We start from the raw sequence: 12278 nt of genomic DNA on the forward strand, positions 1-12278 counted from the left end.
AAATGAGATCGGCAAACACTGTTTTCGCATTTTCACGGATGGCTGCAGGACCAAGTATGTCTCGAGCTCTGGGGTCTACGTGCAATCCAGCAGGACAAAAATGCACTTTGCTCCTGGAATGCATGCATCTGTGTTTCAAGCGGAGGTGTATGCTGTTCAAGAGGCGATGGAGTCTGTTGTGGAAAACAGATGGAAAGGCAGTTGTGTATCTATCTGCAGCGACAGTGTCTGAGTGCACTTGCTAGTTGCCCCGACAAAAAAAAACTAGAATGGGGAGATTGTGCCCTTGAACCTTAAAACAAAAAAAATGTCTTCTTGAGATAAAAATATCGATATATCACACCTTAAGATCCGAGTTTTTTTTAAAAACGCTTGGAGTGTTTGAGAGAAAGATTCTGTGGAAGTTTTTTGGACTTTAGCACGTTGGTGATGGCGAGTATCGCAGACTATGGAACAATTAGCTGTAGGAGCTTTACGACGCCATAGACATAGCGCAGCGAATAAAGATCCAGCGGCTACGTTGGCTGGGTCATGTCGTCCGAATGGATACAAACGCTCCGGCTCTGAAAGTATTCGATGCGGGACATGCTGGTGGTAGTAGAGGAAGAGGAAGACCTCCTCTGCGTTGGAAAGATCAGGTGGAGAAGGAATTGGCTTCACTTGTGTGTTCAACTGGCGCCGGTTAGCATGAGAAAGAAACGACTGGCGCGCTTTGTTAAACTCGACCAAATCGCATAAGCGGTTATCGCGCCAATTAAGAAGAGAAGAAGATCCGAGTTTAAATACCGAAGATGTGATGAAAAATTTAAAAAAGGTGACTCCTACGTGCGTCCAAAAATGTCTAAATTGTCTTCGAAGCTTCGACAAAATTTCCTTAGCAAAAATTTAATGATTTTTGGCGAGTTTTAATAATAAATTTAAGCTTTAAATTTAAATAAAAATATCGAAATAACACATTTTTAGATCCGACTGTAAATGCCGAAGATATGATGAACATTGAAAAATTTTTTTTCCGTAATTGTCTTGTAAAAATACTTTAAACACAGTGGTGCACGCGAATTTTTGTCTTGCAGTTGTACGGTCTAATATACATACATACATATACATACATTTATAAATATATATTTCAACGGCATATACTCTTCATCCGAATATCTCTGGGTCAGCCATCCCTCTTACGCAGGCAGAATTTATTTGTAACGTTATAACAGTTCATTGAAATATCGCCCAAAATAATTGAACTAATTATAACTCATATGCAATATAGCTGGCACGCGATGCGGATAATATAATTTTCCTCTAACCGATGATCATCAATCAAATTGGTCAAGCGTTTACGCCCTCAATATACACCACTACGCAAGCGCAATTTAAAACTGAAAAAAGATATTATAATTTTTGCCAAAAAATATGCCATAAATTGGGTTCTTCTTCCCGAAAATCGTTGAAAAATCATTTAAAAACTGAACTTTTTTTCTCGCCGAAAGATACACATTAAATTGAGGACTCACAGCCGCGAATTTTTCGACAAGCTGCGCACTCAATTGAGCGTTCTTTGATCGACAACAACACCAGCTTGAACTCGGCGAACGCGTAATGATCAAATCGTGAATGCGATGGGGTGATGGTAAAGAACAAAACGAACATTCGTATGAGAACACAGACGTTCATACACATGAGTGTATGTATGTGTGTATATCCCTTCTTATAAGTGTCTACCATAAACCATATGCAGGCCACCGCTTACTACGGCCGCAATAAGCTGCTAAGTGTAACTAATTAGAATTTTCACACTTTTCTCATGAAATTCTCAACACAAAAAAAAAAGAAAAAAGAAAACAGTGCTTGGCAAGGATAGAGGGGGAAATCGATCACTCAGTTTCATCGAATGCACATTTTGTGAATTGTTACTGAAACTCACTGCTAAATTATCAAACATTTTATTTTGCATTTCCGCAAACGCTGCACATTGCCTATCTGTGACACGTTGCAGCGTAGCAGCAGCATTCGTTTGCTACTTCTTTGTGTTGCGCCACTACCACAAATAAAACCATCTTTAGTCACGGTTTTTGGTTAATAATTTTTCTATTCAAATTGAATGATGTGGCAGTGCGCGCAAAAAGAGGGTTGCTGGGTGGTTCGGCGGTAAGTTTAGTGCAGTTAGCGAAGTGAATGCAAAGTGCGACCTAAACCGGGCGCAATGTAAATGAATGAAGCAAATTATTACTGGGTATGGAAGGGTATTGCTTTCGAGCCGAAAGGGTCGAGGAAAAATGTGAAGAGAAATGAAGGATTATTTTATATGTTGAAAACTCTTTTTTTTTTTACAATATTTGTGCATTTTTTGTATTTGTCAAAACAAAAATAAATTTCGCTCTTTATAAGCATTTTGGAGTAGTTTTTAACAAATTTTTTTAACACTTTGATATTTAAGGATTTGAGTAATTTCAACTGGTTTTTAATTTTGTGGTGAAATAGTACTTGAAAAAAAAAACTATTACAATTAAGGATGAAGATGAATGAGAGTCAATTTCAGTAAAGCTTTTCACAGCAACTTGAGTTCAAAAATTGAAAGAGCCTAGGCATTTTGGATGTGGCTAATAAATAATGAAATGGGCAAGAAACCCAAATGATAGAAAAGGGTTTTTCTAATAACGGTCGCCACTGGGCAGACAATAATAAACTATCTGCGGCCTCTGTCCTTAACCCTCTTTCCAACACCCTCAATAATACAACATATGGATATAGTATAAAGCACGAAATCTTCTATACATGGACAACATCAAACTAAACGCATCCTCCCAATCACCCTTAAAAATCACAGAACGAAAAACGAACGCCTTAAAAATGAGCTTTGACATCAGTAAAGGTAGGGCACATCACAGGGAGAAGAGAAAAGGCACTGTGGCACTGACTGAAACATTAGACGATCACGTCCTTCAAAACATTGAAGAACATGAAACGTACAAATATCTTAGATTTCAACAAAGTACAATACAAAAATATACCAAAAACCAACTTTCACTGCTATACAAAACACGCCTTAATCAGTTACATGAAACACAACTCCATATCAATACTCACGGAATAATAAACTGGACCAAATCTGATATTAACAACCTGGAAACCACAACAAGAAGACAACTTACCCCCCGCATCGCGAAACGTCATGGAGGTGGTCATCAAATGACTCCAACGGCACGTGAAATACTTCAAAAAGTGATGAAGCGACTTGAGCGAAATCACCGACGAAGTATCAAACAAATGGCGAAAGAACTGAAAATATCTGCCCTTAGCATCCGCCGCTTACTAAAAAATGATTTCAAAGTCAAGCCTTACAAGACCCAAAAGGCACATGATCTCTCACCAAAGCAGCAACAAGTGAGACTTGGGAGAGCGAAGAAGTTGCTTCGTTTGGCCGAAAGCGGCAAATTTCTGAACATTGTGTTTTCTGACGAGAAAATTTTTCAAATTGAGTAATTCGTAAACTCCCAAAAGGATAGGGTTTATATGAGGATCTGAGTAATCGATTGTCCACCAGGAGGCAGCAGGAGGTAATTGTTTGGGCCGCTATAACCGCAGATGGGCGCTCTCCAATCGTTTTCATCGAGGCTGGCGTCAAGGTAAATGCGAAATATAATCAGGAAAGTATTCTGGAGGTTGCTTCGAAGCCGTGGGTGGCAGACTATGGACGTGTCAGCAGGACTCGGCACCATCTCACAAAGCTCGAGTGAACCAAGAGTGGCTAAAAAACAACGTTCCGAACTTCATAACGTCCACACAATGGCTCTCAAATTCACCAGACGCGAATCCGATGGATTATTCTCCTTGGGCCATTTTGGAGAGCAAAGTCCGAACTAAAAGATTCACCAGTCTCGAGGCGCTGAAAAAAGCCATTGTCCGCGAGAGGCCAAAAAAACCTACAAGTAACATTCGGGCAGCTTGCGATTCAAGGCAAAATGTGGTCATATCGAGTAAAAGTAAATTGATTCTTAATTTTGTATTATATTCACACATTTTTTACTTGGAATTGAATAAAAGTAATTTTCCAAACTAAATTTATAGCCTTTTTAATTGGTTACACTTCGAGTACCGGACCCTGTAGAAGGATGAAGAGGATTCATTAATATTCAAAACCTTCACAACAACCAATCCTCAAATTAAAAAAAAAAAAATTCCACACCCACACATCCGATCTACACAAAGCAACAGTCCTTGCAGATAAGCTTTACACACCACTAAACCCACAAAACACTGAAATAACATTCACCCAAACAATTGTTGAAGAAAAAAATACGGCTTGGGCATAGAAACATTTACACGGCAAACATTTACACCTTATGGAAGACCCAAATTTTGACAAAATGGCAAACAGCTATACCTGGCTTCAGAGAGGAGAGCTTCAGCCTCAAACGGAAGGGTTTATAATCCCCGTTCAAGATCAGAATATATTAGAAAATGAGGAATACACGATATACTGGGACATCGCCATAAGAACAAATAGAACAATCATACACAATAAACCGGATATTACGCTAATAAAAAAAGAGCGAAAACCACCATTTATTTTTTAAAGATAATCCCTTTCAAATTTTGGCCGCAACTGCTCCATTTTTAAATGACTCACTCGAGAACTTCGGTCGGTATCTCGTAAATAACTTTAATAATGTTGGCATCCAATGCCTCCGTCGAAGCTGATTTATTTACAAACAATTTAAACTTAAAATATCACCACCAATAAAACCCCAAAGCTGTGATATCACACGATCTTGGCAGCCAATTCACTGGTCCGAGACAAAAGATAAATTGCTCACCAAAACGACGATACAGTAAATCCATTATTTCAGGGGTTCTGTATGGCAAGTAGCGCCGTCTTGTTGGAACCATATGTTGTGGAGATCACGGGTTTCAATTTTCGGCGTCCGGCATCAAAAAGCTGTTTATCATGGCGCGATAAGGTTCGCCATTCACTGTTACATTGGCGCCAGCCTCGTCTTTGAAGAAATATGGGCCGATGATTCCTCCAGCCCATAGGTTATTTTAAATGGATATAATAGCTGTTTTTGAAGGGCTTCGGGTTGCACTTCAGCTCAAATACTGCAACTTTGCTTATTGACGAAGCCATTAAGCCAAAAATTGGCCTCATCGCTGAACACCATAAGTTGGCCCGAGTGCACGATGAACACTTTTCAACATAGCGTCGATTTTCGTAATACAATTTTACGATTTGTGAACCTTGTTGAGGCGTACGTCTTTCCATAATAAAAATTCAATAAATATTAAAAAAAAATGATGTATTTGGTTTGACTGTAGTCACGCGTGATTTGTCAAAAAACCCTATTGGAGAAAGTACCTCTGATCACACTTTATATTAAGTTTTTCTCAAGTTATCCTGTGAATCGACATGGCTAAATCGACTCCTCTTCTCGTTCTAAGCATTTTAATTTACAAGGTGGCGTAAAATTATTTCCCCTGCCGGAAGGTTTTGAATTTTCACATCTATTACAAAAAAAGGGATGATTAATTTTGCGCCACTTTGTACACATGTCTATTTCAATTCCTTTACACCGTTGCATACAACCGTTATATGAGCAAAATTATAATACGCTTAGACACAAGCGGACGGATAAAAAAAGGTCGTTAGCGTACCTCAACATCGCAATTCGTAAGCGATACGCACTCAACCAGCTGCAATTTCGAAGAAAATTACCAATTGCCCCGCTAGACTACAATGCGCATAAACAGTAACACGAGAAGAAAGTACATACAGTAAATGTTTCTCGAAATATTGTAGGGGATTATCCAATGCCCAAATATGGTAATTTTTCGATTAACTTCTCTATTCTGAGCTCCGTTGGATGACTATAAGTACCGAAAATACGCAAAATCCTGCAAAATGTAGTTTTTATTGATCCACGACTTTCGTAGTGAATTTCAATAATTTTTATAATAATATGGTTCGCGAGCAGAATCGAACCCATTTTAGTCCATATTTTCCACATGAAATCTATCAAAAAAACTGCTAACCAACTATAACAGCTTTCAGAATACTCAACCTACCACCAATTGACATTGCGACAGAAGGTCTAGCACTGGATCTGCCGCAAGACTTAATTCAACGGGTGAATTTACCTGTAAAATATCCGGACATAGCTCAATAGGTATGAGTTATCGGACCAATACGAACTATATGACTCCGAAATACAATTGGGTGAAGAGATTCCGAACAACATTAGAAGGAGACGGGTGGAAAAGAGATATGAAACCGAGCCCCAATACGCTTAACATATTTACCGACGGCTCGAAAATGATGGACGGAGTAGGTGCAGGTATTTTTTCAAGCAGAAGTCTTTGTGGTAGGAAAGGCTGAAGAAATGGCACTAGCAAGGACATCGAGCAACTCCAACATAAATATATACGTTGACAGTTAAGCGTCAACAAAGGCAATAAACTCATATGAAATTTCATCTAAAAACGTTCTTATGACCAGGGAAGCTATAGAGAGACTAGTCGCAGACAGACGGTTACACAACCTTCATACAACACAAAGCAGGCGACATCCCTCGTGTCACCGAGCAAGAACTCCAAGCGGCGTGTAATAAAATAAAGTCTCAGAAAGCTCCAGCTCCATACCAGTTTGGCTTCAGGAAATCCCGCTCAACAGTAGATGCTAGCAAATGCGTAGTAGATTTAGCAACAGAAGCCATTGAAGGCAAGAGATGGCGCGGCTGGAAAAAAGAATACTGCACTGTGGTAACTCTGGACATCAAAAATGCTTTTAACACATCTAGCTGGCAGCGTATACTAGAAATCCTCGCAAAAATAGGGTCGCCTTGTTAAATAATCAAAATAATTGAGAGCTATTTCAGGGCCCGTAAACTGAGGTTTAGAAGTGACAAAGGCGTTGAGGAGTATATCGTATCAGCAGGGGTTCCTCAAGGATCAGTTCTGGGCCCACTGCTATGGAACCTAATGTACGATGGGGTTCTAAGACTGGATATGCCGCCTAGAACTAAAGTCATTGCATTCGCGGATGACATCGCGGTGGTAATGGTAGCAAAACATATCCACGAAATTGAGAGGATCGCCAGCGAATCAGTAAGCAGGATCAAGACTTGGCTAAGGCCTATGAAGCTGGAATTAGCTGAGCATAAGACCGATGTAGTTCTAATAAGCAGCAGGAAGATGGTAGAAACTATACATGTAAATGTTGGTTCTGTAACCATTAGTTCAAAACCCGCTATAAAATACCTTGGAGTGATGGTTGACAGCCGTTTAAACTTCAAAACGCACCTGGAATACGTCGTGAAGAGAGCATCGAGTGTGCAGTCCTGCCTGTCGCGAATCATGGCAAACAATGGCGGACCTAGCCACAGCAAAATAAATGCTATATAGCAGGGTAGTCAGCTCAGTTCTTTTGTATGCCGCACCGATCTGGGCTGATGCACTGAACTTAAAAAGCTTCACAAAAAAACTGACAGCCGTCTAACCTCTAAGCGCTTTGCGAACTATCAGCGGCTTCCGTACAATTTCGGACGATGCTTTCTTCGTTATAGCAGGGCTAGTCCCCGTAGGCATTTTGGCGAAAGAAATGCAAAGAGTGTATATAAGACTATCTGAACACGATGGTAGAGCAAGTCATAAAACAATTTCAGAAGAAGAAAGGCGTCGTTCGATCGCCCACTGGCAAGACCGGTGGAACAGATCACCATAACGTAGATGGACACATGGGCTACTACCCATTCTTACGAGGTGGTTAGAAAGGAAACATGGGGAAACAAACTTCCACCTAACCCAATTTCTTTCAGGGCACAGAGTATTTAGAAAATACCTCCATAGATTCGGCCATGACAGTTCCTCAAACTGCCCAATCTCCACGGATAGGGAAGAAGACGCTAACCACGTCTTGCATACTGCTATGCCGGTATACGAGCGTCATCCCGAAACAAAAAAAAACATCTATTGGGTACCCGGACACAAGGACATTGCTAGAAACGAAATTGTAGATGAGTTTGCCAAAAGCGATTCGAAAAATTCGAACAAGAAAACGACATATGGAAACCTTTAAATACGGTATACAATGACATCGCGGCGGACATGAAAACACGGATAGACAGGAAGTGGAATAATTTAGCCACTTGTAAAACTGCGAAAATCATGTGTACACAGAATGCAGATAAATACGTCCGATTCGTACTGTCTCTGTCTAGAAAGGAAATCAGAACTACCGTAGTATATACAAGATGGGAATTGCAAAAAAGTATAGCTGCAGATTTTGCAATGAACTAGAAAAGAGGGAAACTTTTGAATACCTTATATGTTCTTGCCCTGCATTAGCTAGAACCGGAAAGAAATGTTTAGGAGCTCTACAATATGAGAGGTTAGAATATCTCCCGAGGTGAGAGCTTCAGTGTTCACTTAGATTCGCAAAAGACACAGGCTTATTACAAGATGCCTACTACAAGGAAACGTAAGGGTCAAGCTCCATCTGGTACCACTAAGGACCAATAGGTCTATGTGATGGCTTTCAGCCAGCCAAATCAACCTAACCTAACCTATAAAAGCTTTCAAAACCAAGCTTTGCTTAAAAAGACACTGGAACTTGTAATAGCGATAAAAATTCAGAGGCGCTCTCTGTTTGTCATGGGTGAAGGAAAACGTTTGGGTTAATTTCTTAACATAAAGTGTCATGGATAAGTGCCAGACATGCAATATTGAACAGGCAGTAGCAATACAGCAGGTGATTTTATTTATTACTTCGTTTCCAGAATATCAAATTTGGTTTAATTAACTCTAGACTCTTAAATATTTGATTAGAGATTTTATCGTTCCTGAGACGAAAATAAAATGCATTGCTTTTGCTATTTTCGCTCTAATGCTAATAGCTATTTTTTCTGTCTTGGACCGGCGTTTGTTAAGAAGCTTAAAACCATTTACTGCTTGGATTAATAAAGCATTAAAAACAAGTTTATTTTGCGGTGGAAATAGCTTTATTTAATTACCAATAAGACACATTAAATGAAAAATAATGAAAAGTTTTATATTTTGGGTTTTTTACGGAATCGTACACAAAAACTAATTGTAAAGTGTAGAAAGCAGTTGAAAAGCGATCATGCGTTGAGAAAGATGAGTATATCGACTCCATAAAAATATATTTTTGTTTCTTTTTTTTGTCAAAAAGTACGTACCTTTTACTCTGTTATTGTTTTTTGAAAATGAATCACTCGCACTTCACTTCTGCTTTTTCATTCACTTGCACAAAAGTGGGGTTATTTCCAAATGTCATAAAATCATAGACAGTTTTTTTGCATTTTATTATTGCTAAATATATAAAGTTGATGGATTAAAATCTCGACGATGTTTGCAAGACGAAAGAGGAGAACCCCACAACATAGAGCGAAAGCGCGCTGTCGGGAGAATGGAGGCGTATTGTAGAGGAGGCAATGGTCCACCCCGGACTGTCACGGCTGAAAATAGTTTGAATTATTTTAAAATACGATATTTAATTTGGAAATAAAATAGAAGCAAAACTGCAATACCACATATCGATGGTTTTCGAGAAAAGCGACACAACTCAAAATTAACTCAAATTGGGAGTTTTGCCGTTAAACGCAAAAATCAACTACAGAGTTTATATATCTTTATCTGGAAAAGCGTCATAAGCGAATCTTGAAGCAATTCTGAGAGATGGCGTTAGTGTCGTTTTGTCGTTTTATCTAGAAAACTGACCCACCTTAGTATTTTGTATTTTTGAATTGTGTCACTTTTCTCGAAAACCATCGATATGGGTTCATTTGCGGTAAAGGGCTAAAATGTAGACGAATTTTTCGATTAAAATACTTCGCCCATCATTTGGTTGAGTCTGATCGAATTTTAGTGAATTTACTATGAAAAAGTTGTATTTAATATTCTAGGTTTAATAAATCATTTTTGCAATGATTCAGCAAGAACCACTACTATTTTATAACAACAAAATACACTTAAATACTGATAAGAGGAAACATGCAGTTAAAATAAAATAATACAGTGAAAACAACAGCAATAAAATGGGGGAAAATCGACATAATCATAGCGTGAGAAATTCATTTCACGCCAACAGATGGCAGTGATACCTACAAGACACACACACATATAGACTCCAACCTATATAGATTTATAATATAAGTAGATATAAGCATGCAGTTGCGAGCAAAATAAAAGCAGTTCCTTGAAGGGCATTTTAGTTTAACTGTTTTGAAGTCTTTGAATCTTTTTCTGTTTATTAACACGTTTAACAACACTAGTGTTTAAAAAAAAAACGCGAATAGCGATACATAGGTTGGCTTCATATTGAGACATTTCAACTTTTGTAGCGCTAAGCGATTTGAAAATAGAAAATTTTATACACACGGCTTTCAAAAGTAAGTAAGTAATGCACGGGAGTTTTCAGCCCATGTGGTAATAATAAATTAATTAATGTTTAAAAAAAACGAACTCCCTTGAAGTGGGTCGTGGAAAATACTGTACCACAAATAAGCCTTTTAAGCAATAAAAAGCCTGTTAAGTGAAGGCCAAACTTATAAAGAAGTACCAAAATTACTAAGTTGCTGTGCAAAAACGATGTTTAATGCAGTTCAATACCAAAGCTCGTCTGAGAAAAGGGACTGTGAAAGGCATAATAAGGGCTAGCAGAGCCAGTCCATCAGCGGTAACCATCCAAAGTACCGCCAATGACTCGAATTTATATCCATCCAAGGACTGTCACTCCAACAGCATTCCCCGTACCTACAAGGTGAATTCCAAAATAAACAAGATTGGCGTCATAAAAATGTTTTTGACCGCGCCATCTTTTTAATGAGTTAGTGCGTTGGAAGTTACATTCCCAGCTGACTTCCAGTGAAAGCTTGTTGACATTCAGTTCGGTGGAAGCGAAATTATTGCGTCTAAAGTCTCAGTATGCCTGTGTCATCGGTACAAAAATGAGTTTCGAACAAAGAGCTAATATCAAATTTTGTTTTAAAATCTGTAAAATGTTTACCGAAACATTTGAATTGATGAAAAAAGTTTATGGCGATGATTGTCTATCTCGTGCCAGAGTTCATGAGTGGTTTACACGTTTCAGAGATGGTTGTGAGAACATAAATGACAATGAACCTAAGGGCCGCCCAAATCAGTAATCACCGAAAACTCCATGGAAATTATTTGAAAATTTATCAAAAAAGAACCGAAATCATTGTGGAAATTCATGGAATCGGAGTTGAATATCTCCAAAACATCGATTTAACGCATTTTAACTGATCATTTGAGCTTACAAAAGGTCTGTGCACGTTTCATTTCGCACGAATTAACTGAGGACCGAAAATTGCTCAGAATTCAACATTCGAAAGACCTCATTAAAGAGGCGAGAAAAGACGAGAACTTTCTTTACAACATTGTAACTGGCCACAAAGCTCCTGTCGTTTATATTTTAGCTCAGTCTTGTTTATTTTGGACTTCATCTTGCATATGGGGAATGTTTAATAAGGTGCTCCAACAACAACGACATGAGGTAAACTTGTGCATACGCTGCGAAAATGTAGACGTAACAATAAGTTTTTTGCTCGGACTCCGCGCAATGTTGCTCTTTTGAAAAAAAATCTCTTGATAAACTATGGGTAAAGTTTGCAAACGAATTCTTGTTATGGCCACTTCAAAAATAGTGAGATATTTTATGCACCAGTGAGAGCAAAGTGCTTTTCACTCTTATGTTTGCTGTAATTACATATCTATATATGCATCTCTCTATGTAACTTATTTCACCTAAATTTCTGCTTCAAATAATTTCACTTCTTTTAACTGAACCAAACTTTTTTGCATACACAAACTGCTCATTAAATGGCAATAAAAAAAACCATGAATATAAAAACACAGAATTCGCAAGAGAAAATGTTTGATAACATTTTACGAAACATCGGGTAAGCACTGCTATTAAAAAGCTCGCAGCTGTATATGTATGTATAGTGCATTTGTATACACTTATATACTTGCCATTTTGAATGCCGTACAAACGACCGAAGGCACAAAGGGCTAATAGATGAGCGTTGAAGATTGGAGTGCAAGGTAGTTCAGGTACACTGTTGTGGGTGCATAAGGGGAGGAGGAAACATATTTTGATGTGCCATATTAAAACCCTTAAAGTGTCTACCCGCCGGTCTATTTGCACTGAAAGAAGAAGAACATTTTCGTAAATTGCCATGGAAATGCAAATAAATATTTGGTAGGAAAAAACTTCCAATATAAAAAAGGATGTTGATGTGAAA

The 12278-nt window shown here is 38.4% G+C and overlaps 1 protein-coding gene across 2 annotated transcripts in view; it reads left to right on the plus strand.

The window, feature by feature from the left end:
- Positions 1-12278, plus strand: part of LOC129252904 (protein twist) — a 37802-nt gene that overhangs the window by 12965 nt on the left and 12559 nt on the right. The gene's annotated exons all lie outside the window — the stretch shown is intronic.

Source organism: Anastrepha obliqua, chromosome 1, assembly GCF_027943255.1.
Source record: "Anastrepha obliqua isolate idAnaObli1 chromosome 1, idAnaObli1_1.0, whole genome shotgun sequence".
In the NCBI taxonomy this organism is placed as follows: domain Eukaryota; kingdom Metazoa; phylum Arthropoda; class Insecta; order Diptera; family Tephritidae; genus Anastrepha; species Anastrepha obliqua.